Source organism: Neovison vison, chromosome 8 (genome assembly GCF_020171115.1).
Source record: "Neovison vison isolate M4711 chromosome 8, ASM_NN_V1, whole genome shotgun sequence".
NCBI lineage: Eukaryota > Metazoa > Chordata > Mammalia > Carnivora > Mustelidae > Neogale > Neogale vison.
Genome location: NC_058098.1, coordinates 81,198,084 through 81,223,425, shown reverse-complemented (window position 1 = coordinate 81,223,425; position 25,342 = coordinate 81,198,084). Strand labels below are relative to the sequence as shown.

At 37.5% G+C, this 25,342-nt stretch overlaps 1 long non-coding RNA gene across 1 annotated transcript in view; it reads right to left on the bottom strand.

Annotated features, from left to right (window-relative positions):
- Positions 1 to 3,623: 3,623 nt before the first annotated feature.
- LOC122915706 overlaps positions 3,624 to 25,342 on the bottom strand; it is a 245,670-nt gene continuing 223,951 nt past the window's right edge. Inside the window, exon 3 of the long non-coding RNA XR_006386079.1 lies at positions 3,624 to 3,659. This is a non-coding gene — a long non-coding RNA (uncharacterized LOC122915706). The remainder of the gene's footprint in view (positions 3,660 to 25,342) is intronic.

The following is a 25,342-nucleotide window of genomic DNA, read 5'->3' as shown; positions in this document are numbered from 1 at the left end:
TTAACAAGGTGATCAGAAAAGATGTATATAAATATACCAAAGCTCTTGATACTGGGATTCCTGACCCCTCAGCTAAATCAGGTTAGCTTTTCAAAATCAGATGGAATACAGATTAATTTCTGTTTCACCCATCCCCCTTATTAGCGTCTCATAATAATAAGCACAAATACTTCTAGGAAGATCCGTTACATTTTGAGAAATTACTAATGGTGAACTGTGAGATAATGAACAAAGGATAATTTTAACCCCTCCCACCTCCATCCCCATCCAGGTATCATTAGCAATCGCATTCTCCACCTTTATTTGTGTAACTTAGGAGGGACCCTGCAGGGAGAAGCAAGGCTCTTGTTTGATTTTTGACTGAGCCTCATTCATTGAAGTAAGGTGTCAGGGCTGCCTGTGGATCTGGAAAGCATTTTGGAAGTAAGAAGCAGACAAATGTAAATCTTTTAAACCCCTATGATAAGCAAACTCTCCTCAGTTCAACATATAAATATAAACATTAAATCAAATCAGATGCTTATACATTTTTTAAACCCATCATAAAACATTTTGTTTTGACAGCTTGGTAATGTAAAGTAAAAACACCGACAGCCAAAAGAATCAGCATCTTTGCCTGCCTACTACCTGAAAGTCTTTCCTGTATATAAATAGTAAAAAAGAGAGAGAGAGAGAGAAGTATGTTTATGTAAAGAGAAACACTGATTTACTAGAACTGATTGCTTCATAGTCTAATTACTTTTCAACTGGCTGTTCCAAATTAAGATGTCATTGATGGCTTTTGGTGATATATTTCATTTTAAGCAAATTTATTCTATAATAGAGTACATCATAATGGAAAGCAGAGTTCCTACTCTTCCCTCCTCTTTGTAGCCTGATATCTTGACAAGTAAATTAAATTTAGCAGTTAAAATGCTTCCATTAGTAATTTTATTAAGTTAATTAAAGAATCTCTCTTTCTGAATTTTAACTACCTTCCTTTCAGAACAATGTTGATTTCTTTTTTTCTTTTTTTTAATTTCATGTGTTTAGGGACTGTGATATATTCTAGGACCAATCAACAAGTCTATCAAGATTACATTTCTGTGGGCAAGATCCTACCAAGAAAATCAAGTAAAAAAAAAAAAAAAAAAAAAACAGCTCAGAAGTCTTTGAAAGAGATAGTCTGTTTCATATCACAGAAGAACTAGGGTTTTAATATCTTTTAAAAAGGGAAGAAGAGAGGAGAGGAGAAAAAAAAGTAAACCGAAAACACACTTTTTGGGAAAGGCAAAACTCCTATGAGTGTCCCCAAACTTCAAGCAGAGTGTAGTCTATAGACAGAAAGAGAAGAAGTACTGCTCTTTTCTTCTTATTCAGTAAGTGTGCAAGCAGTACTAAACAAGATCCTGAAGCTGGTAAAGCCCACGTTAAGTGAAATTTTGGGCGCTCTCAAGGATGTGGCATTTTAAACAGAGTCACAAACATTTCTAAGAGATTTAGGGCGAAAGAGTTGTCTCATTGACCATTAGCTGTTTTTTTTGTGGTTGTTGTTCTTAACTGAGGAATTACAGAAATGATTTCTAGAACTGGAAAGGAGCATTTAGAAAATTCTATCTTATCCTCCCATGTTAAAGATGAGGAAACCAAAGACTAGGGATTAGTTACCCTGCCACCCTGATAATAATAATAAGAACTCTAACAATAGTGACTGAAACTGATTGAACTCATCATTGTGAAGCTTCACTACATTCTCTCATTAAAAAGGCCAATGAGGGAGATTCTTCTAATGCCCCAACATTATAAATATGAGAAATAATGTTTAATGAAGATGAAGTAACTTGTGCAAAATCTGTATGACTCCAAAGTCCTATGTTCATAATTAGTGCACACTGTTATGTAGAATGAATGACTAGAGTCCATTCATCTAGTTAGTAGTTCCACCAGGGCTAAAGCTCAGGACACCTGCTTCTCACATTTGCTCTTTACAAACTTGGCCATATTAAGAGAATGGGAAATCTGGTAGTTAAGCTGAGGTTTGGGCACTCAGAAGACGCTATCATTTATTCAAAGAGAAATCCCACTGCCGAAGTGCCCAGTGGAATATTTGCTTTATGAATGAAATGAAAGTTGCAGCCCTTTGTTCAGACCCAAAGTGACAATTTGTCTAAAATTAGGGGATACCCCCCTTTACTCATTCATTAAGGAAACAGAGATCCAAGAATACAGCCCATAGCCATTTCTATTAACATCTCATGCCTTCTCTCTTTTTCTAATACCCTAACCCTCTGGGAGCTCACATGCTCGTTGTTCAATCCCTATCATTCCTCTCAAAATTACTTCCACCACCTCCTCAAATCCTCATGTTACACCCTTGCTCAGTACAGTCCTTCACATGTCCACCTCAGGCCTCCACCCCAACTGTTGCCCCTTTTCTGTGGAGAACTGAATGCCTTTCATAGCTTTGTCCCAAGCTCACCACTTTCCCCATGAGAATAGGGCACCATGGCTTTTTCCCCTTCCATCCTTGCCACATTCTTCAGATTCTGTTTCAAAATAAAAGCCCAAGAAAGAAATCCACCAACTTATAGATGTTTCCTGGCAGGACAGAATAGATGATGCCATTAAACTATTTAATAGGCCAGATGAGAGAAAAAACCAAGACCACATCACACACACACACACACACACACACATACACACACACACATTATCTGTCTATAAACCTATCTATAGCTATATGTTCCTTCACTTTTTCACACCTGGAAAAAATTAAAATGGCAGATGGCAGAGGCCTTCCCTAGATGATTTTTGTATATTCTTGAGAGCCCACTGCACTTTTTCTCCTTTCTTTTTTCCTTCCTTTCTTTTATTTTCTTTCTTTTTTTTTTCTTTCTCCCAACATCAAGGTAAACAAGGTTTAAGAGCTTTATTGCCCTTTGCCCCTAATTTGATCCCTTGTCATCCTGGAGAGAAGTTTTCAAGATGGTGCTCCCCAATTTCCGAAGCACAAGAAATTGGTAAACGTCTTTGGGAGTATTTTTTGTGGAGGACGGTCCCTTTACTAAGCATACTGCTCCTCTAAAATGATGTCCTTAGAAAGAATCTAGCATTATATAATATTTCTATAATTAATAGCTAGATGGGCAGACTCAGAGAAAAAAGAAAATGGATCATCTGGTATTTTTTTTTTTTTAAAGATTTTATTTATTTATTTGACAGAGAGAGCACAAGCAGGCAGAGAGGCAGGCAGAGAGAGAGGAGGAAGCAGGCTCCCTGCTGAGCAGAGAGCCTGATGCGGGGCTCGATCCCAGGACCCTGAGATCATGACCTGAGCCGAAGGCAGCAGCTTAACCACTGAGCCACCCAGGCGCCCTTGTTTTTTTTTTTTTTAATTAGAAATGATCCTCCCTGCCCTGACCCTTAACTGAGAATGCTACCTTCAGCTTAGAAACATAATTTGTATATACCTGACCACATAACAAACATGTTTTTGTTAAAAATTTGCCACTTACCTCCTTGATATCTTGCCATTCACATTCCATCTATTCTTTGGTGAGGACCTTTTTCAATTATTTTGAAGATCTTGTTTTTTATATGGCATTCAAGTCCAGTAATGAAATCTGTTTTGTATTTGTAATCGGTTTTCAGCTCTGGAAGAAGCCCAAATTGGTAAGTCCCTGTGAGTGAAAAAGAAAAAAATACCAGAATTTAGTTATGCAACCTGAGCTTATAAAAGAGGAGGGAAGATAACTCAAAGGAGAAGGACTTGCAAAACCTCCTCTCCTTTAACCTCGGTCATTTTGGCCCAGCTTTTAACCTGGGGAGTGACCAATTAAATGTGCAAAACCAAAAAAGAGCCATTGGGATTGTGAAACTTGTGGCAAAATCCTCATTATTAGTCACATAAAAGGAAGAATGTATGGTTTTAAAATAAAATACCAGAGAAAGATGTAACAAGTTTGCTGCAATAGGTATAGTTGGCCCCAGTTGTAAAAGATTTGATAAGCTTCTTCTTACTTGTCCTTCACCCTGGAGGCTTCTGAAGAGGCCTGAATATCTGGCTTAAAGTGAGTGATGCTACTTGAAATGAAAAGCAAGGAGATTGCAAATCACTCTTCTGCACAAGCTTGGAATAAGCTATGGCATGGCTGATGGACAGATTCAGGTATTTAAGTGAGTGTGATTTCTAAGCAACAATTTCTAAACCCTACATTGTCGTTGACCTCCATCACGCGATTGGACATGTTTACGAAGGCACATGCAGTGGAATGAAATGCACTGGGAAAAATGCTGAAGTCATTTTCCACCGCCACAGCCGTATTACTGCAAAATGAAGCCACATTATCCTGATCAGCAATAGACACCAGCTTCACACCCTTAATAGTCTGAGTCCATTCCAGCAGAGAACTTGTCTTCTTCAGGAGTCCCTCTATGGGTTTGGTTGGAGGAAGGTAATGTAACGTATATGCTTACATAAGGCTAGGAAGGAAAAAAGGATATGAAGAAATGGGATAAGACTATACTTTTGTCTTTTCTATTTCTCCTCTCTTTCCTTCTTAAAGGCAAAGATATTATGAAGATAAAAACTGCCCCCAAAACAAGTTTTTTTTTCCTCTGTGCTTTGATTGATCAAAAAGCAAAAGCAAAGTACCCAAACAGCAGCCTTTTAAACACAATTAACTGTACCTTGAAATATATGGTCTACAATTGTATATTCACAGCTTGCATGGAGCACTGGGTGTGGTGAAAAAATAATGAATACTGTTTTTCTGAAAATAAATAAATTGGAAAAAAAAAAAAAGAAAGGATGAATACCCAACTTTTGTAGCAACATGGACGGGACTGGAAGAGATTATGCTGTATATTCAATTAAATAGCTAAAAGCAATTTGTAAAGGTTGAAAACCTCAATTGCACACTGAAGTTACATAGGTCTGTTCAGATTTCCTGCTTCTTCACAAAGGCCCAAGATAAGTTACTTCTTCAAACATTAAAAGCAGAAATTTTCATTGTCTAGTAGATACTCCTAAAAAGCTTTATTGTCAATTAAATCAAATATTTGCACTAGCCCTTTTCTTGAACCTTGTCAGAGAGAAAAACAAAACACCAGTAAAAAACAAACTGTTCTTCTTGACCACCAGAGCACTGGCTGTCTCTGATACAGCCCCACTTTGTCTCTATTGCCCATTGGAATCATTTTTGTGGACTCCACTTCATCCGTTTCTAAGTTATATTCTGTGACACAGTTCATACATGTAGCAATTTTACCTAGGCTGGTTGAGGCTGTTTCCATTTCAACCAGAGTGTTGATAACAGCCAGAGCACAGCAATCTACAATTATAGCCATTGGAATTGCTTGCAACCTAGTGGTGAAATTTTTCACATTCCACTTATACGTATCTATTAGACTGTAGATACTCCAAGGCAGAGACCATCTTATTCATCTTTAAATCATTACAACATCTGCTATAATATTGGGTATATTGATCTCAAATGGTGAAATAACAGAATGAATGAGTGAATTAATGAATGAAAGAAGCAGGGAATTAATATTTAAATACAGGCAATGATTATTTGTGTTATAGTTGCACTATACTGAGAACTGTCTGGAAGAGTTTTCAGAGTGCGACAGAAAAAGCTTGGCTGACTATTCTTGGAGAACACGTTGACTGTTTGTTGGATGGAGACAGTTCACCAAGAAAGCAGATTTTGACCCTTCAAGAACTTGAATGTGATGATGAGTTTATGACAGTTCTAAAAGCCAACATACGGTCGGTGGCCAGATTGTGGTTCTGGACTGAGAGGCTTCCATTTGGAAGGCAGACAAGCATTTGAATTATGGGTCTAATGAAAGTGTCAATAGCAATCCTGTTACTGGAGGAGCTGTAAAACCCTGCTTAATGAACTAGGCAGGGACACAAAAACACAATGGTCTAAAATGTACTGTATGAGAAAATGATAATTAGCCCAGATTTCATGTACAAGATAAAATGCATAGGGATGATATTACCACTGAGCAATATTATAGCCCTTCAGGGGACTGTTTTGTTAACAGGGTTTGGCTCAGCCTTTTCAATCCTCCTTATATGAGTGGAGATGTACGACACACAATCATGAGCTGTGAGTTGGGGAAAGAATGTCAGATGGTAAAATTCCTATCATAGCTGCTGACAAACGTTAATGACAATAAAAAGGGTTCTGGCCTCATTAAGGGTTCATTGTTATTTAGGAGGCTTATGCGATATGGGACAATCTGCCAAATGGCCTCCTGCACAAGAAAAATCAGGGTGAAAGAGAAAGTCATTCCCCAATCTTGAAGTTTACTTTTCTAGACCAGCAAACATCAACCCGGGAAGTAAGGCAAGATGAGGCCAGACCTATAGGGAACAAGTGGGCAATAAATAGCCTCTTATTTTCAGTGTTAAGAGTGAGAGAGCCACTGAAGCAGCCCTGAGTACAAGAGAACTCTGAACTTGGAACCAGGAGGCTGGGATTCTAGTCTTAGACTATACTAACTCAGTTTGAACTATCTCATCTCTTTAAAAAAAAAAAAAGTGGAAGTGGCTTAGAGTGGCACTTCAAGAACTCTGAATGGCTTAACAAATTACCTAAGGATTCTGTATATGTATATATATATATTCTGATTTTGTTGGTCTGGAGTAGGTCTGAGATTTTGCATTCTTAACAAGCTCCCAAGTTCTGTTGAGGCTACTAGCCTACAGACTACAATATGAGGAATAGGCAACTAGATAACTATTTCTCAAATTGCAAATTCTATGAGTCTACCGAAGTCAGTGATAATCCACTGGCTATTTGTTACTGCACATGGAGAGATGGACCACTACTGTGGCTTTGGTATCATCAGTGCAGTCTTTTTGTGTTGTTTTTTGTTTATCCCCCTCATCTTTTAAGTCTAAATAAGCTGCTCTGACCTAGTTAAAAATTACATGAATATTCTATCTTTTAAAAAAATAAACTGGTCAGGAATCTTTGGTAGTGGATTATTAATATTGTTAAGCTAGCCAACTATTGCTTTTGAATCAATTGTTTTATAACCAAATGGACTGCATGCGGAACTGTGAAAACAGAAAACTGCAACTTATGCGTTAAAATTCTGAATCCACACATAATAAAATAAGAGCAAAGAGGTTCAAAAGATAACAAGTAAGGTATAGTGACTATTGATAAAAATAAGCACAGTAGCCATAGGATCATATGCATGGTATGGCTTATACCTTACACGAACAGCATCCTAGATGTTTAGCCTGTTGAAAGTGACCTAGAAAGCTATAATCCACTGGGCTGTCTCCATACATACTTTCTTCCCTCCTTCCCCAAGCTTAATTTTTAAGAGAGCATATGTATATGGGGGAAGGAGGGAGGAGTACCATATGAATCCATGGCTTTAAAAAGTATTTCACTAATCTGAAGACAGGGATTTTGTATTTAACATTTTCTTGATTGCACTAAGAACAATATCAGACACATATTAGGAGCTTAACTAATGTTTGTTAAAAGGAATGAACTGAAACCAATGAACATTTGATAAAGCTGTAAAACTGAAATTAGGTAGAAGTTCACAGGATCTTCAACAGTTTAAAGCTTCAAGAGTTCGGTGGGGGGCAGTAAGTTGGGGAAATGTATCTTTGGTTATAAAAGAAAAAAGAGTTCTTTCTCTTCCTCCTCTCAAAGAGGAAGATTTGTCCAGAGAAGAATCAATGAATTAATCCTTGAATAAGATTTAATGAGCTCATATTATGTGCTTTATGCTTCATAAAAGCTCCTTTTTTACCTCTTCCAACAACCCTGTGAAGTAATTATTATTATCATCCCCAAGCTGCGCCAGGTGCCACAACTCATAAATGGCAGAACTAGGGGTTCATCCAAGTGCATCAGACTTAGCAGCCTACATTCGTCACTTAACTTGTAATAGAGTTGGGGTGGGGAGGAGGAAGAACGAGATATTTTTAAAACAAGGAAAAAAGAATATATTTCCTGAAATGACAAATTATGGAGACTGTAAGCTGTTGTAAAGAAATCAAGAGAAGAGGGAACTCACTCTGGACTTGGGTCAAGGTTGGTTTCATGGAGAAGGGATGGCAATGGGCCCAGAGTTCATTCATTCACAACATATCTGTATGGCCCATGTAGTTGGAGAGATAGTAGACAGATGAGGTGAAAAGATGAAGGGTCTTGGAGACCGATGCCAGTGATGAGCATTTGTTTTTAAGAATTAAAGGGTCAGAAAGACTTTGTAATGCAGGCCAGGAGAAAGCAACATATGGAAACTGTTTTTTGTTTTTGTTTTTCATTTTTAGCATATACTGAGCACCCAAAATACATACTGCCGACAGGGTTGGGGGAAAGGGAGCGTGTGTTGCTAAGATAACCTAAAGGCAAACTGTGAATAACCTAAAACCTCCAGTTAGACAAAAGCCTATTTGTAAATTACTCCACTTAATTTCCCAGGTCATGATTGCCTCTCTCTGCAAAGCGGTTTATGACATTCTCAATTAAGAGTTTGCTATAAAAATGAATGAATGAAGTATTTCAAAACTGCTATGAGATATTAAAGATGAGTCCCTTTTAAAAAGTGGTTTTGTTTCCTGTGTTCTGGATAATGCATTTGAGAATGTAGTTTCCAGCCTCACCCATCACCCCATTGTGAAATCAAATTGAATGACTCTCTGCTCTTAGAATGATCGCTCATTCAAATGCATTCAATAAATAAAGCCCAAACACAATGAGGCACTTTTCACAGAGCATCCCAGAGAGCTAGGGCCTGGTCTCTCTCACTGTATGAAGCTGAGATTGAAGTAAATAAAGCATTTACCCACACTGACTACATAATACATAGTGACTTATTGTTTACTAAGCTCTTACATATACATTATCTCATTTGATCCTCACAACAACCCTATCATAAAGATGCTGTTGGTTTATCATCCCCATTGAACAGGTATAGAATCTAGAGCTCAGAGTGGTCAGTGATTTCCTCAAAGTCACACAGCAATCCAAGAGGTAATTTAAATCTCATCCCCTCCTCCCACCTCCAAAAGAAAACTTGTCATAAGTACAAAATGATATAATTAATAGAACCACTACAGAGACCAGGAAGAATATTTAAATCATTTGGATGTGCCTCCAGTGATTTTTGTAAATACTGAGGAACTCATTTTCTACCTTCTGCAATTCTGTGAATTTTACCCTGGACTAAAGGTCATCCAGATATGATCCTTGCTCAGAGATATGAAAATGTATGCAGTCTAAAATAAAATGGGCCAAATGCAGAGTAAAAATATCAGTGTAACTCCCAGTGTCATTTACTCTTGCTACCTCAAATCCTTTTTGAAATTAGGCAGACTATAAATCATATAAAATATAAAAACGTAAACCCTTGCCCTAAATTCAATTATCATATATCAGGGGGGTCATGAGTGCAGTAGGTTGGGTAGCTAGTAAAACAAGACTGAAATAGGTATGTATGGTGGGCAAGCCAAAGAATAATAGAAGGGTTTTTTTTTTTGGAAAAGCTTTTCAATTTACATCTACAGAACATACTGAAAAATTATCTAAAAGGCAATATAAAAGACAATTTTCCCCAAATCAACATCTTTTCAGCCTCTATCCCTAGCGAGAGTAATCAGGAGGCAGCTGATTGACCCCTCTTAAGAGCCAATCTGCAGTCAGAGCTGTGCAGAAGAGCACCTTTAGAAGCCTTGTCCTCACGGAGGCAGGGGTTACCATACCGGAATTAGGGATAGCTTCATTTCATCACATTGCCTTGCAAACGCCATTTCTAAAGCAATCAGGGATAGCTCTCTCCTTCTTCATTTAGGCTCTCCTTTGCTTTTATCTTCATTTTGGTTATGGAATCATCTACATAGCACAGACAGGTCTAGAAGCTACAGATCTACCATACTGGCTGGGCTCCCACATTCACCCACATCCATAGTTGAGAGAACTTCTTGGTTCTAAGGGCCTTTTTCCTCAAAATTTCTAATTCATTTCTTGCCAAAGTTATGATGTTTCTATTAGCCTGTATGTAACTGTGAATAGCTACAGTGGTTCTGAAAAAACAAAGTTTCTTTATTGTAGAGGCTTCTGTTTTGTGAGTCATGGAATTGAGGGAACCATAATTGTATCAGTTTGTACAACTGTATCAACTGTACTATTTGAGGCATTACCTTCTTGCATGTGCTTCCAATAACTAGTCCATATTATCAAATCATCCAAAGACACAGAAGGGTCTTTATCCTTCTTCATCACAAACAAGAGATATAAGTCATGATTTCAAAGTTTATTCTTCAAAAGGTAAGTGACTTAGAACCAAGGTTCAATTACCTGGTGTTTTTAAAGTATCGGGAAATACAGTTCCATCAATATTTGTCCACACCTTTGAACCTGATTTAAAAAGCAAAAACAAAAATAATATTGTTCATGACCCAGGCTTTATATTTACTTTGCACTGAAAGCCGTGTTGAGATCTTTAAGCTATTTTAAGTGTTATGACCAGTGGCTTCAGGAATGAGGTTTTATTTAGATAACACAAGACCTTTGTTGTTGATTGAAATCTGGCTTTATGCCTCTATACATATAAATAATTAGAAAAAATACATTTAAATGAGAAGCAGATGCTGTTTCCAGATTTCTATTTTCACTGTACAAAATAAATAGAAGCTTTCATCTCTGCATTTACTCTTCAAATATGCTGCATACCACATAAATCATTATTTAAAACATAGGGCATTCCTTATACAAAGGTGAAGGAAATGGGGGTCTTCTGGAGTACTCGTTCCTTCAAAACACTTTCAGATCCAAGAAAACTAATCAGGATTATTCATTCTCCATTATTCCTTCCTATGCCACCATGCCTGGTACTAAGCCAGTAGATCCAAATAGAATGGGGGAAGGCTGGTGCTGAATGCAAGAATGGCAGGCCCTGCTGGTGATCTGTGGCTTGTAACTGGTAACAGATGACAAACATACTGCAAATGCTCAATGTTCATCTTATCAGATGCAAAACCAATTAAGAAGAAACTATACCCAGGCAAAGAAAAATAAAGAACAGGACGTCACGGGTACCTTTGAGAATGGAGAGTAGTTTTCTTGAGCTTCTTTATCTGTTGCTATGTCAACACTCCAGCAGGTAGAGTATATTTTTGGTTTCTCTTCTCAGCTAGGAAGTTACACACTAGGTTCCTGATCCAATTTTAAATGCTCGAGATGTTTGGATGGAGGAGCTATGTAAACATAGGGCAAGGGCCTGCACAACATCAAAGTAAAGCATGTGTACATGGAACCCACAGATTCCAAACTGGTGGTCTTCTGAGCTGATAGCTACAATAAGACAAGCCAAATTGGCTTATAGGCAATGAAACTGTCATGTAATTTACTGAGATCACTTGTTTACTTGTTCCTTTTCACCATGCCTCATGCCCTATCATTCATTCTTTAAGGCTATTTCACTTGCTTACTATTTCCCTCCAGGTCTAGCAGTGTCTGATACATATAAGTTATCAATTAATCAATATTTGTGGATGGGCACTACGAACAGATATAATTTAAATGTTTATTCAATGCCCTGAAATACATAGCATAGTTTACGAGTTGCATGAATACACACAATAAAAATGGTAGTTGCCACTTACGAATCACTAACATGCAACAAGCATTGTGCTAAGAGCTTTACTTGCATCATATTAATTTTAACACTCAAAGTGATCACAGAAAGGAAGTTCTATTCTCTCCATTTTAAAAATGAGAAACCAGAAGGTCAGACAGGTAAACTGACTTATCTCATGCAAAAGTGAGTGGCAAAACTTTGTAGTCCATCTTATTCCATAGCCCATACTTCTTCCTCACTGCATTATGCCTACCACTGGGTTTCAAAGGTTTTGAAAGCTTGTTCTAATACAATGTGCTATAAATTTAGATTTAACACAGAAAGAAAAAGTAAAAAAGTTCTACCAATTAATTAGCCCTTGGAATATCAGAATCAGGTTGTCCCGGCATATGCAGTGAAGAATCTGTTCTTAGAGGGTAACCAGTGATCCAAATGAACAGTATGATCCTTCAACACAGAGAAGGATCTGAAGGGTTCACCATGTGAATTGTGCTGCTGTGAAATAAGTCAAGGTGAAAAATTGATCCAGAACTTTTGATCTGAACAGACACTGAAGCAATTCTGTCCCATGTATGCACATACAGATCCAGAAGAAAATAATACAATGCTAGAAATGAAGAATATACATATTATCAATAAGGCAGCTGCTGTTGCTGCTACCATTATTAATGATAATGGTTATTACTTGTTATTATTATTAAATTTAAGATACATTGGAGCTTGCTATATAGTCTACTCCAAGCTTTGCGATAAGTGTTTTACAAACATTTTTTTCATTTAATCTTCAAACAACTCCCCAAGGTTAACATAATTAGTATCCCCATTTTCCACATGAAAAATTTGAAGTTAACAAGTAAATAATATGGCCATGGCCAAAGAGCTAGTAGTGGTGGAACCAGGCACAAAACCAGGTGTGTCTGGGCCCAAACAATGATCTTACCAAATACTACATTGTGTTTCAGTGATTCCTATACAATTATTATGACTGAGACCTTAGATTTATAATTTTGTAAAAGCTTTACATGTACCACATATTGGTTCTGCTCCCAACATGAGCTTGGGGATGGTTGAGTATATACTATAGGGTGATCATGGAAAGATAAACAAGTATTAAAATTCAAAGGGTTACCCCCCCCCAATGAGATGTGTTTTCTTTTCTCAAATTAGGAATATTGTGGTTATTTCTTTTTTTCAAAAGTATAGTACAGGGATGAAGATCTTGCTATGAAAACACGTACTAGTATTTGCCAATCCTATGGGCTCATCCTAGACAAATTCAGCATATAGACCATGTTCTCCATTCACTAACTGGTAGTGGTCATGCTTTAGAAAAATTCTGGTATATTTTCTAGATTTATCCTTCTATCAAGACTCTGACTGAATAAAATGGAATGGGGGGGCAGCACTTTGAACCCTTAGCTACTGCATCTGGTTGAAACCTGAAAATACAAGGGATTTCCATTCATGGAAAATGAGATGAAGGATAAAGCTAAGTGACCTTTTGAGAACACTTTAAAATTATATTCTGTTTATTGAGTTCATGTCTTGGTCCAAGGTTCAGAATGATATTCATTTTATATGAATAGGTTTTCTTCTTAAATCATTGTGAAGAAAATTATTAGTATATGAAAGTACTGTATAAAAGGAAAAGATTCATTTGGATGTTTAGGGACTACATGTGCATTTAGGAACAAGGAGATACAATTCTCCCTTCGGATAGCTGTAAGAATTGAGGAAGTCATTTAAATTCTCTGAGCCTCAGTTTTCTTATCATAAAATGTAGGGCTGGATCTAGCTTGTCTCAAAATTACTATGGAATTAGAAATCTATGATTCTTTCAATCTACCTTAGATTGAGCACTTCCGTGTGCATTTACACTGCAAATGATCACATAAGAACTGCAGAGAGCCTCTCAATAAATTCCTAGGAAATAATTTAACAGTGTGACCAAATTATAAATAGCTCTCACACATATAAGAAGGTAACAAGATTTTTCAAGTTGGTGCAGCAGTGATGATTATCTCAGCCTTTTTAGGTTTTTCTCATTGTCCTGAAACAGGTATCAAGGAAATGGGAAGTAGAAATTCTGCGTATTTACTCCTGATGCTGATAACATCTATATTTGACATTCTAGAATAACAACATCTCCAGCAGCAACTAAGATATGCATGTTTCAGAACTGAGAAACTTTTAAAATCCCCCTATAAGCAATGCAGCCACAGAAGACTCTTAATAATTGATTATAATTGATTTTAACCTTGTCCTAACCTGGGCAAAATGGCAAAGCCAATCATCTTTGTCCAGATGGGGTATGAAAAAGAGCCCCCAGTCCACATCTTTAAAAGCTCCAGACATGAGCAGAAGATAAAATATTTAGTCTGCCAAAGCCGTGACCTCCCAATTCCAGCCAGTTTTGAACTTGAATTGATTTCCGACAAGGCATCTGGGAGATGATTACAACAAAATGCACTAAAGCTGGGCAGCCTTTATTTTAACATCCCAGCAGCTTAACCTGTTAATAACAGCAATTGTTTTATATACAATACCAATTGCTGTAACCGACGCAAGAAATGGATAACAGCAGCACAGTCTCCCAGGCAGTGCAACAACAACAACAAAAAAACATAGCCAGTCACAGGAGGTGCTGGCAGTATTTTTCAAAGAAATCTCAGTTTCCAGGGACCCAGGTATCATCAGAGACCCATTTCTACAGTCTTAAAAAAAAAAAAAAAAAAGATTCTTAGCTAAAGAAGCTTGCATGTTGAGAGAGAAATCACTATAAGCTAGGCAATCTGGAATTATATCTGTGTCCCACTGATGAAAGCTGAGATATCCTGGACAAGTCACTTCATGTCTATATGCCTAATTTGCTTTGTTTGAAACAGTGCTGCCCAATAAAGACATAATGTGAACCACAAATGTGAACCCATATGTAATTTTAAATTGTCTAGTAGTCACATTAAAAAAAAAAAGGTTTTAAAATGGAAAATTCATTTTAATATCTTTTAAAAAACGTTTTTTAAAGAGATTTTATTTTGGGGGGGGGCCCTAGTTAGCTCAGTGGGTTAAGGCCTCTGCCTTCAGCTCAGGTCATGATCTCAGGGTCTGGGATCAAGCCCTGCATCGGGCTCTCTTCTCAGCAGGGAGCCTGCTTCCTCCCTGCCTCTCTGCCTACTTTGATCTCTCTCTCTCTCTCTGCAAATAAATAAACAAAATATTAAAAAAAAAAAAGATTTTATTTTTAATCAATCTCTATACCCAGGATGGGGCTCAAACTTACAACTATGAGACCAAGAGTCACGCACTCCATCAACTGAGCCAGCCAGGCTCCCCTTTTAATACCTGTTTAAATAGAATATATAAAATATAATTATTCAATGTGTAATCAATTTAAAATTATTTACATAATATTTTAAATTTATTTTTGTACTAAGTCCTCAAAATCTAGTATATATTTTATACTTATGGTATATTTCAATTCAGATTAGTCACATTCCAATTACTCCGTAGTCACACATAGTGAGTGGCTACCATAACAGCACAAGTTTGAAAAATGAGCAGGTTGGACTAATCATCTCTAGGGTTTTCTCTGTAACATTTCATGATGATTCTAAATGCTGCTTCTGCTACTCTTTATCTTAAATAAGCTACAGGTTGGAAGTGTAGATGTGGCCTGTGGGTGGATGTTAGAGTGACAGCAACTATGGCAATGAGTTTGAGCTTAGCCATCTGTAAGGTCTGTGCTGATGTGTATACATGGCCTTAACTTTATCCCTGATTAGTTGTCTTAGTCCAGCTAGTCATAGTAGTATAGAGCTGGTAGACAGAGTGGGTGGTTGACAATTTTCATGACATAGCCCAGCAGGTTCTGTTAAATGAAATGATAAACAGCATTCTAATCACTCATTGACCACTATTTATGTACCATTCATGTTGCATATACAAAATCATTTAATCATCTCACCATTCCTTGAAGTGGGAATTATTAACTTTATTTTGCATGTGGTGGACTGAGCCTCAAAGACACTAATTAGTCTGCCCAATGTCAGACTCCTAGAAAGCATGGGGTGAGGATTTGAACCTAGATTTTCCAGACCTCGAGACTAGGCTCTTGACTGCCATGATATACTGCTTCATAAACAAATAACAGTTTGGTCTCCTATCTCACTCCTATGAAGGTTCCCCAGTTTATGGAGATAAGAAGAAGCTTAGTAACTGAGAATGTCAGAAACAGTACCGAATAAGATTCTAATAAACATATACTCCTCTCTTCCAGTCAAGCATACCTATAAAATGGGAGAAACAAGGGAGGAAAGATGGAAGAAACAAAGTAAGGAAGAAGGAGGGGAGGGAAGGAGAGAGGGAAAAAGGAAAGGTTCACCAAGCACTGTGATATTTCAGTAGAATCTCAAGGCTCTGGTCAGAGAATCAGGGCAACATTTTTCCTCTTTTACACATATCCATGATTCAAACTCAGACCACAATATACAAATTATGCCTTTTGGCAAATAAATACATCATATCTGGTGAAATGTGGAGGAAGCCTTCTTCACATACCGAGAATGCCTATGCTCACAGACTCATGCTCAAATATAGACTCTACAGTCACCCTGCCACCAAACTGTAATGTTAAGAGGCAAAAAATTAAATACCTCGATTTTCATATATTTTGAAGAATTCTATATACCATATTAATCATTTGACAGTACTTTCTATACTACAGAAATGGTTAGGCATGGGAAATAGGACTGTATGGAGGTATTTCTATTACATTATGTGCTATTTTTCTTTTCAGATTTCTGAGGGTATAGAGACAGGTCAAAGTGGTAACTTGGGAGTAACAGTTTCTTGTGAAAACGTCATGCAGCCTTCAGTGTTAACTTGATTTAAAACTACCTTCCCTATATAGACATTTGGAAAGGGCCCGGTGGCCAGTCTGCAGACAGCTCTCTGCAGCTGGGCCACTATAAGCCCATCATTTGTGAACTAATATAGAATCACAAAGTTTTAACCATTTCTGTTTATTGTGTTTTACTTCATGAGTCACTTATATCATGGCTACAGGGAGATGTTTCCTTAACTTGACCATTCACATGCTAATATTTTATGTACACAAGACGATAACAGTTCATATTTATTGCCTGCTTACTCTATACCAAGCCCCATTTTGAGTACTTTATGTGGATTAGTCCTTGTCAGAAGGTATCCTTTCAATGCCCAGTTTACAGAAGAGGAAAGTGAAGTACCTAAAGCTTATAAACAGTGATAGATAATATGGTTTCCTTTTTTTTTTTTTTTAATCCTGACCTTCTACTACATTTCTCATAGTCTCCTTAGCAACTTCCAACCAGCCATAACCTTGGCTTAATTTATGCCTTAGTTTGTCTATCATTCTCAATCCCACTCATAAAGTTCTGTGTTTATTGGTGGTAGGAGAAGGTTTTATGTACTCTATTATCAGTTATTTGTTACTGCATAACAAACCACTTCAGAAAGTTGTGGTTTAAAATTAAAAACAATTTCATGTGCACTTTGTCACAATTTTAAAAATCAAAAAAGGAAATTTAAGTCAAAATAAAAAAGAAAAAAATTTTGCTTCCTTAGGATGACTCTGTGAGTCAGTAAGTTAGACTGAATTCTGTTAGACAGCTTTTCTGCTAGTCTTACCAGGGGTCATACACATAAGTATAGTCATTTGGTAGCTCAAGGAGGGCTGTATGATCTAAGATAGCCTCAGTCACATGTCTAGGGGCTGATGTCTGTCAGCTCAGCCATGTCTCAAGCAGGCTAGCCACTACTTCTTATTGTGGCAATTATGTTCCAAGTCTCAGTCTTCAAGTAATTTTAAAGCCTCTGCTTGCATCACATTTGCTGCTATTCCCTGGGCCAGAGCAAGTCTCATGGTCAAGCCCAGGATCCAAGTTGGAAAAAATTACACAAGGGTAGGGGTCCATCACATAATAAACCCCTTACATACACTTCTCTTTCAAAATGGCCAAAACAACTCAAGCTTAAGCACAAGACTAAATCAGAGAAGGAAATCCACATGTCCTACTAAGCCACGAATATATCAGATTCTAAATTTGGCCTTAAGTTTGAGCCTCAGATGTAAATGAATACCAAGTCCCATATTTCCATAAAATATATTTCTTTTCATAACATATTTTGGAAAGATGGCCACCAGTTTTGTATTTAAATGAAATACAATATTTCATTTGAGGGCAAAACAACATTAAATATTTTTAACAAGACCCCACTGGATGAGGATAATGGTTAATGCTGTATTTTTGCCATGGGAACTTTTGTTTTACTGAACCACTAAAATTACAATCACATGCACTCATCTTCTGTTGAAGTAATGAACAATGGTATGTCTGAGAGAGATATTCAAAGTGCATCATTTATCTTATCCTATTTTCAATTAGGCCGAATAAAGTATAAAGTTGGTTCCAAACTACATCACAGAAACAGGGTGAGTAAATTTATTATACCACTAGAGTGCTAATCTTAGCAGATGGTAGAAAAAATATTTTTAGCATGAAATATGCTAAAGCAATAAATCTGAACAAGGTGGATCTTATCAACTAATATCTCCCCAGTGTGAGGTAAAACTCCTGTGTGACAACTCAGCATTCTTATGAAGGCTGGTGGATATGGGTAGATATGGTTCTCAGTGAGGGGGGGAAGCATATTGAGGAACAAATAAGACAACAAACGATACACCCCGAGCACTGCATTGAATTTAAAAGAGTGGAATGAAGTGACTGCAATGTTTTAACTGCTATTGCATTTTATTTCTGAAATTATGCCTACCCCAGACTCTTGTCAGTTCTCCGTTCAGAAGTCTCTATTAGGTTAGTTTTGGTGATCACACACAGGTAGACTTTCTTGTTAATAATCACCACTAGCCAAGGCAAGCACCCAATAAGAGAGCCCAGAGTAGGGCTCTTAGAAACTGGGCTCTGGCTCAGTGTACCTGAATGAGAATTCCCAGTTTCATGGATGTCTTTGATTCATGGTTCATCAGTATCCAGCTATGAAGCGTAAGCAGATGGAGTCAGTTGCTCCCCAGAATATGCAGCATGTCATACTCAAGAGTTCTATAAATATGTACCAAGTGGAACAGTAAGAAGTAATAGGGTTAAAGCCATGATGTGTTTGAGAACTCTGTCTGAGAGGTAGTTGAGCTACCTTTTTTAGGGTGACCAAAAACCATGTGCTTTACAGCCACCTTATATCTGATTAATGTTAATGTCCCAAAGAAAAGCTATTTTAGAGTACATCAGAGTGGTGATGTGTCTGGGGTCAGAAAACAATGAATTCATGTTTAAATATGCTGTTAATTTTCCATGTGACCTTGAACTTGTTACATGATTTTTATTTTTTCTGGCCTTTAAATTAATTATCTACAAAATAAGGGACTTGAACTCTGGTGTCATTACATAAAGAATGAGTGTGAGGAAGAAGGAATGAGTCAGAATCATTAGAACAAGTTGCACTCTAGGTGAGCAACAATAAGCAGGACCCAGTGACTCTGGAATCTAGCTATTTCTTTTAATTAATCCTGGCAATATGTCAAATAATTTGAATTATGCCTTGCTCATTCACTTGAATTGAAAACAAAGCTAAAATCATTAAGATGTTGAAGAAGTTTAGTATGGGCAAATTACGGGATGTCATCTTAAGTCCATGGTCTATATTTTTCACAGTAATAGAGGTAGATGTTAGAAATTAAGGATGGAAAGAGTTCAGAATAAACTTTTCTGGTTGGTGATAGTGTGAGGTTGAGGGTAGGAAGGGGAGTGGGTATACAACTACATAGGCTTTTTCTCCAGTGTTACTCCTTTTCAGACTCTCTCACTTGAATCTTTACTGCCTCAGAGTCAGCACAACATTTATAGATATTAATAAACCTCTCGTGGGAATGTGGAATGAGGGTGGACATAAAACATGTGTGTTGCTGTCCATGGTTCTGATCATCCTACTGCTGGTTTTGGCTGTTTTCCCCAACAATGGGAAAGCACTGGTGACCCTTCTCCAGTTTATCCAAAATGGAATAAGAATTTCTGTATCAATTGTGGAAGAGACTAGATCAAAATATGTGAATAAAGGAGAAGATAGAAACAGACAGAAGGAGAGATGCAGGCTCTAAGAGATTATAAGGGAGAAACAAAAATATGTTGATGTTATTTTCAAATAACCGCAGGTATCATAAATAGAACCAAAAATTACCATTGTCAAAATTTGGACTACTGATAGAGGCAGCATTTGTGCTTAAAGCTACATAATCATGGAAAATCTTGATATAAACAAACACATTTAGGCGAAGGGTGAAGAACTTCAATCTGGTTCACTAAACTCATTTGTTGAATTACACCAAAGAGCTTACAGCTTTCTTTGACTTAGTATTTTCCCCTCTTGATGACATTTAGCAATTTTACATTGTTAAAGAACAAATACAATGGTTACTTATTTTGTATTTCATGCAGCTAACTCCATGTATGTTTGGCATTATACCATGTTCTTCAAAGTATTCCTTGGAGATGTAAGGGGTAGGGATTCCCTATATCCCTTCAGCTGTATTCATTTGTCTAAATCAGGGAACTCTCTTGTGAAAGAATGCTATTTATACACTGATATCTGTTCTCCCATTTTTCCATAATAGAATATTAAGCCAGGATCCCACAGAATTAAGATTAAATTTCACAGTCACTCAGCAATAACAAGAGGTCAACTGATGAAGTACCAGTCATTAGACTAAAAGTGGTAATGTCTCTTAAAGAGTCCTGTCTTGAGAGAACTTCTCTCCTTTGTTCTCTTCTACATCCATCCTCCACCTTGCTGCCTGCATTGCCAATGACCCAGGAGACCAAGGGGCTGAGGATTCTAGTCTAGAGGTGGCAGAGTGGGGAACTGAAAGACCCAGGAGGAACAAAGCTTCTATTCAGCCTTGGACTTCATTCCTCCCTGAGCATCTTGTCAGAGAGAAATAAGCAAATGTTTTTTGCCCCTAAACCACTGTCATTTTTTTTTTCTGTTACTAGCAGCTAAACCTAGTCCTAATTAATACACTATTCATCAACATTGGTGAATGTAAAGCAAATACTGACTCATGTACTCAAATCAAAAAAAGGAATCTAGGGGTGCATGGATGGCTCAGTGGGTTAAGCCTCTGCCTTCAGCTCAGGTCATGATCTCAAGGTCCTGGGATCAAGTCCCACATCAGGCTCTCTGCTCGGCAGGAAGCCTTACCCTCTCTGACTGCCTTTCTGACTACCTGTGGTCTATCTCTCTCTGTGTCAAATAAATCAATAAAATCTTAGAAAAATAAAGAAATCTGGGACACCTGGTGGCTCAGTTGGTTGGACGACTGCCTTCGGCTCAGGTCGTGATCCTGGAGTCCCGGGATCGAGTCCCACATCAGGCTCCCAGCTCCATGGGGAGTCTGCTTCGCTCTCTGACCTTCTCCTCGCTCATGCTCTCTCTCACTCTCTCTCTCTCTCAAATAAATAAACAAAATCTTTAAAAAAAAAAAAAGAAATCTAAAGAAAAATAACAAACCAAAGAGCCAAAGAGTTCCATGAGGACCTTTATTTTTTTATTTTTATTTTTGTTAAATATTTTGTTTATTTATTTGACAGATCACAAGTAGGCAGGGAGGCAGGCAGAGAGAGAGAGGAGGAAGCGGGGTCCCTGCCAAGCAGAGAGCCCGATGTGGGACTCTATCCCAGGACCCTGAGATCATGACCTGAGCAGAAGGCAGAGGCTTAACCCACTGAGTGACCCAGGCTCCCATGAGGTCCTTTAAATAGTACATGAAGCAGGAATCCCTAAATATCTCCACTGATGCATTGAAACTAGAGTTCCTTTTCATCAAAATAAATAAATTAAATAGCCTTTCTAAAATAATGTATTTATAACATGATATTTTTTAAGAAACAATTTTTTTTCTCCAAGCACTCTCTTTACTCTCACCCCTTACCCAGGAGAAATACTGTGAGCTTCACAATAAACCTTTTAAGTGGATGATAACAAGAAACTTGAAGCCACCATCCACTGAAAATGAGTTAGCCATCTTAGATTTCTAGGCTCCCCAAAGAGATCAGGACTCTCTTTTTCTGGTGATATAGGTGTGCACTTTAAAATGATTTTTGCACAAAACTTAAGTATTTTCATGCAGCATTAGGAGTGGCCAGAATCCCATTAACTCTGCCTCTTATGGAAATTGCTGTGACCCTTATTTCCAGCATTTGGACCAACTGTCAATTGTCTTTGAATGCGAAAAATGGTGGTGGTCTCTTTGTATGCAGGCAGCCTGCATTTCAAAATGGACAACCAGTTGAGAATACTTTATAGAAAGAACCAGAATTCCTCTTCAGAGCCCCCTCCCTTCCCTCTTCTTATTGCCTGGGAAATGCCAGGAAAGTTTAAAATTAATGGCGACCAATTGAAAAAGAAAAGGAAATCAAAGAAACATTTATTTCCTGAGATTCAGCCCTATTTCTTTCACCTTTACATAAGAGCACAACAGTTTCTGTCAGGTCCTGTTTTTGTGGAGGGAATGGGGTAAAGAAAAGCTCATATGCAAGATAGAAAACATGTTTTTAAGCACCAGCAGAAATGTTCATGGCTTTAAATGGGATAGGAATACAATACAAAGCAGGGCCATAAACTTTTCTTGGATTCTGTTAATGTTACAGACTTTAAACCTGCGTTCTTTAGAATTAAAATCAACACAAAAGACATAAGTGGTAGTATCTTATGCACCAACAACAAAGGATTTGTAATTCTCCATTATGAGGCTATAAATACTTCAATTCCCTCTACCTGGACACAAAACTAGTATTAGTAGCCAAAGGGACTGTAGTCACTGGAAGAGGCAGCCATAAGAGGATCAAGGTGCTTAGTGAGTCCACTAAGACTCAGAACACTAGCCTAATGAGGCTAAGGTATTTATGCTTCAGTCCCCATAAAGCCACTTAATTGATCTATAACTATTGCTCTCCACAATTGGTTATATTTAGCTGAGATTTGATATTGGCTACAATGGGAACTGAGTGAGCATGTGTGGATGATTCAGGGCAAAGAGACTCCCATTTTTAGAAAGATAGGGCACAGCACATGCCCTGCTTATTATAGTAACTTTGTCATCTTCATTCACAAAGGAATCAGAGACAACTTGTTAGTCAGATGACTTTGCTATCTGAGCGGTTTGAGTCCAACCCAACCAGAAAAGAAGAGATGAGAATTCTTCCATTGGCAACATTCTCTTCTTCCAAAAGAGATTATTTTTCTTGATGGGTTAGAAACAGCAAAGTGATGGGAAGGAAGAAGGGAAATGACTCTACCAATGTGGCACAGGGTAAATGCATGCAGTAGAGCTCAAGATCGATATTTTGCTTTTTCAGGATGCCTCTCCACCCCTGTCATGTCTCCCTTCTCCCTCTTGACAATGTTGGATATTAATCTTACTTTGGATCTCCACAGAGGAACAGAGTGAAACACAAATTTACTAAGAAATCTGAGAAATGCTGTGTCAATTCCCTTTCCTCTGGTTTTTTCCCCCTCACTACAGGAGGCTGAAAACTTGGCTGAAAAATATGTGCAGTGACCAGGATTCTGTCACTTCCACTACCAGTGTCTTTAAGTAGTCAGACAATCCTTGTCCCTTACCCAATCTGCATATAGGGAAATGTTAACATTCTCATAATTAAAGTTCCACTTTCAATCCCCAGGCAATGTTACACTATATCATCCATTTAACTTTATTGTGATTGATCTATGTCAACTTTAACTATACTCACAAGGAAGTCAATAAATAAAGATCAATAGTTTTTTATTTCTTCAGCTTTTTTATTAGAAAGAATAGATGGGTTAAATAGCACCAGCAACAGCAGTGGCAAAGAGCCTCCCTCAGTGCTTTCCTTGGTAAAAACTATATTAAAACAAATCAGATTTAAATTCACAAATGGGTTTGCATCATCATCTGATATGTCATTAAGTTGCCTTCAGCAGTTTTAAATGCAAATATTGAAACAAACAGGGCTTGAATGTATCTCTTCTCTTTGAGATGAATTCTCTTCACAATATGCCTAGTCAACCTCTTATTCTTTAAAATTCCTAGCTTTTGCAGTTCTGGTTTAATGTATTAATGATGTGTCAAGACTGAGTGTTACTCTATGGATAAAGAAGGCTCACATTCACATGGACAAATGAGTAATTCCTTATTCTATTTAAGGAATGGACCATGCTTTGTGTGGATCCAAAGGTGTTATGGGCAAGCATCTGGAGATGACCCAGTTGAGTCTCCACCCCCAGCCCCACCCAGAGGTAATAGGGTCCCAGAGGCCTCTACCTTGTCAGGGTTAACACTTTAGTGGCCAGATCCTGAGAAAGTCTGGAAGGATTAGGTTGAGAAGGGAAGGGGCTGGTGGAGAGGAAAGAGGTTCTAAGAGAACGGTTAAAGCTGCCATAGTGGTGGCAAGAGAGCATTTATAGAATAGGGAGTAGAAACAATCTAATATCCAACAGAAAAGGGTTTCAATATTTTGACAACTAGAATGACTGTACATGTATAGGTCAGCTGAATGTCAACTAACTCTACAGAGTACCGAGAATAATATTCACATACCCATATACATACACAACAGACTGGAAGTGTGATCATCACCAATTTGCCTTACATGAGAAAATATGGCTTACAAAATCTGTGATACCTGTAACAAATAATGGGAGGTCAAAAACTTTTGGCCAATGTCCTACCAGTTAATTCCATTTTAGATAGTGTTCCCACATAGAAAATAACTATTTCTCCTATTACCCATGTGTTAACTCATTCCAATTTCAAAATAAAAGCATAGAAATAAATTTAGGAAAGTCTATATCTGTATTCCCAGTTCCAAATTTCTCTAAAGTCAGAATTGCATGCAGCTATCTCCCTGTTATACACTGCCACCCAGATGTCCTGATGATGCCTAAAATAGGTCCTCTCCACACTATGTTCTCCTCCTGTTCCTGATAGAGAAAGGAACCCCCATGCTCCCAGTAACTCAGGTGTGAAATATACTCCTTATTTTTTAATGCTTCTTCTCCTTTGATTCCTACTTACTGAATACATTGTGACAACTCTTTTATTGATCCCTTTAATTCAATTTGATAAAAAAATATTTAAGTATCGATATTAAAAGTACTAATGAAGAGACAAATCACCTATCTTTAAAATATTACTAGGGTCAATAAGCAGGTATATTAAGAACTATGCATGATACAATGCATTACACAGAAGTACCACAGGACAGATACAAATAAAACATGACGACAGCTCAAGAGTGGAGAAGAACACAGTTGAGGGACTCAGGGAAACCAAGGGAAAATGAAGAGCTTGAAGAACAGAGAAAATTTTGTCAGGAAGAGAAAAATGGTGTAATGGAAGAAAAGTCCAAATCCAAATAGTCTTGAGAAAACATTAAGGAATAAGAAAAGACAAATTTGATTTGAGAAACAATGCAATGACTTTTGCTAATGTGAAGAGTTTCTATAGGACATAATATCTATAGGACAGTAATGAGGGAAAATACCTAAATGTTACACTGAATTCATATTATGGAGATTCCTGAATGCCAGGCTGAGGCATTCTATACATAACTGAAAGGGTAAGAAAGTGCCTCAGTGCGTGGTGCCTCTATGGATGTAGGGTATTATACACTGCTGGTGAAAAATGGATTGGTAAGCTTTT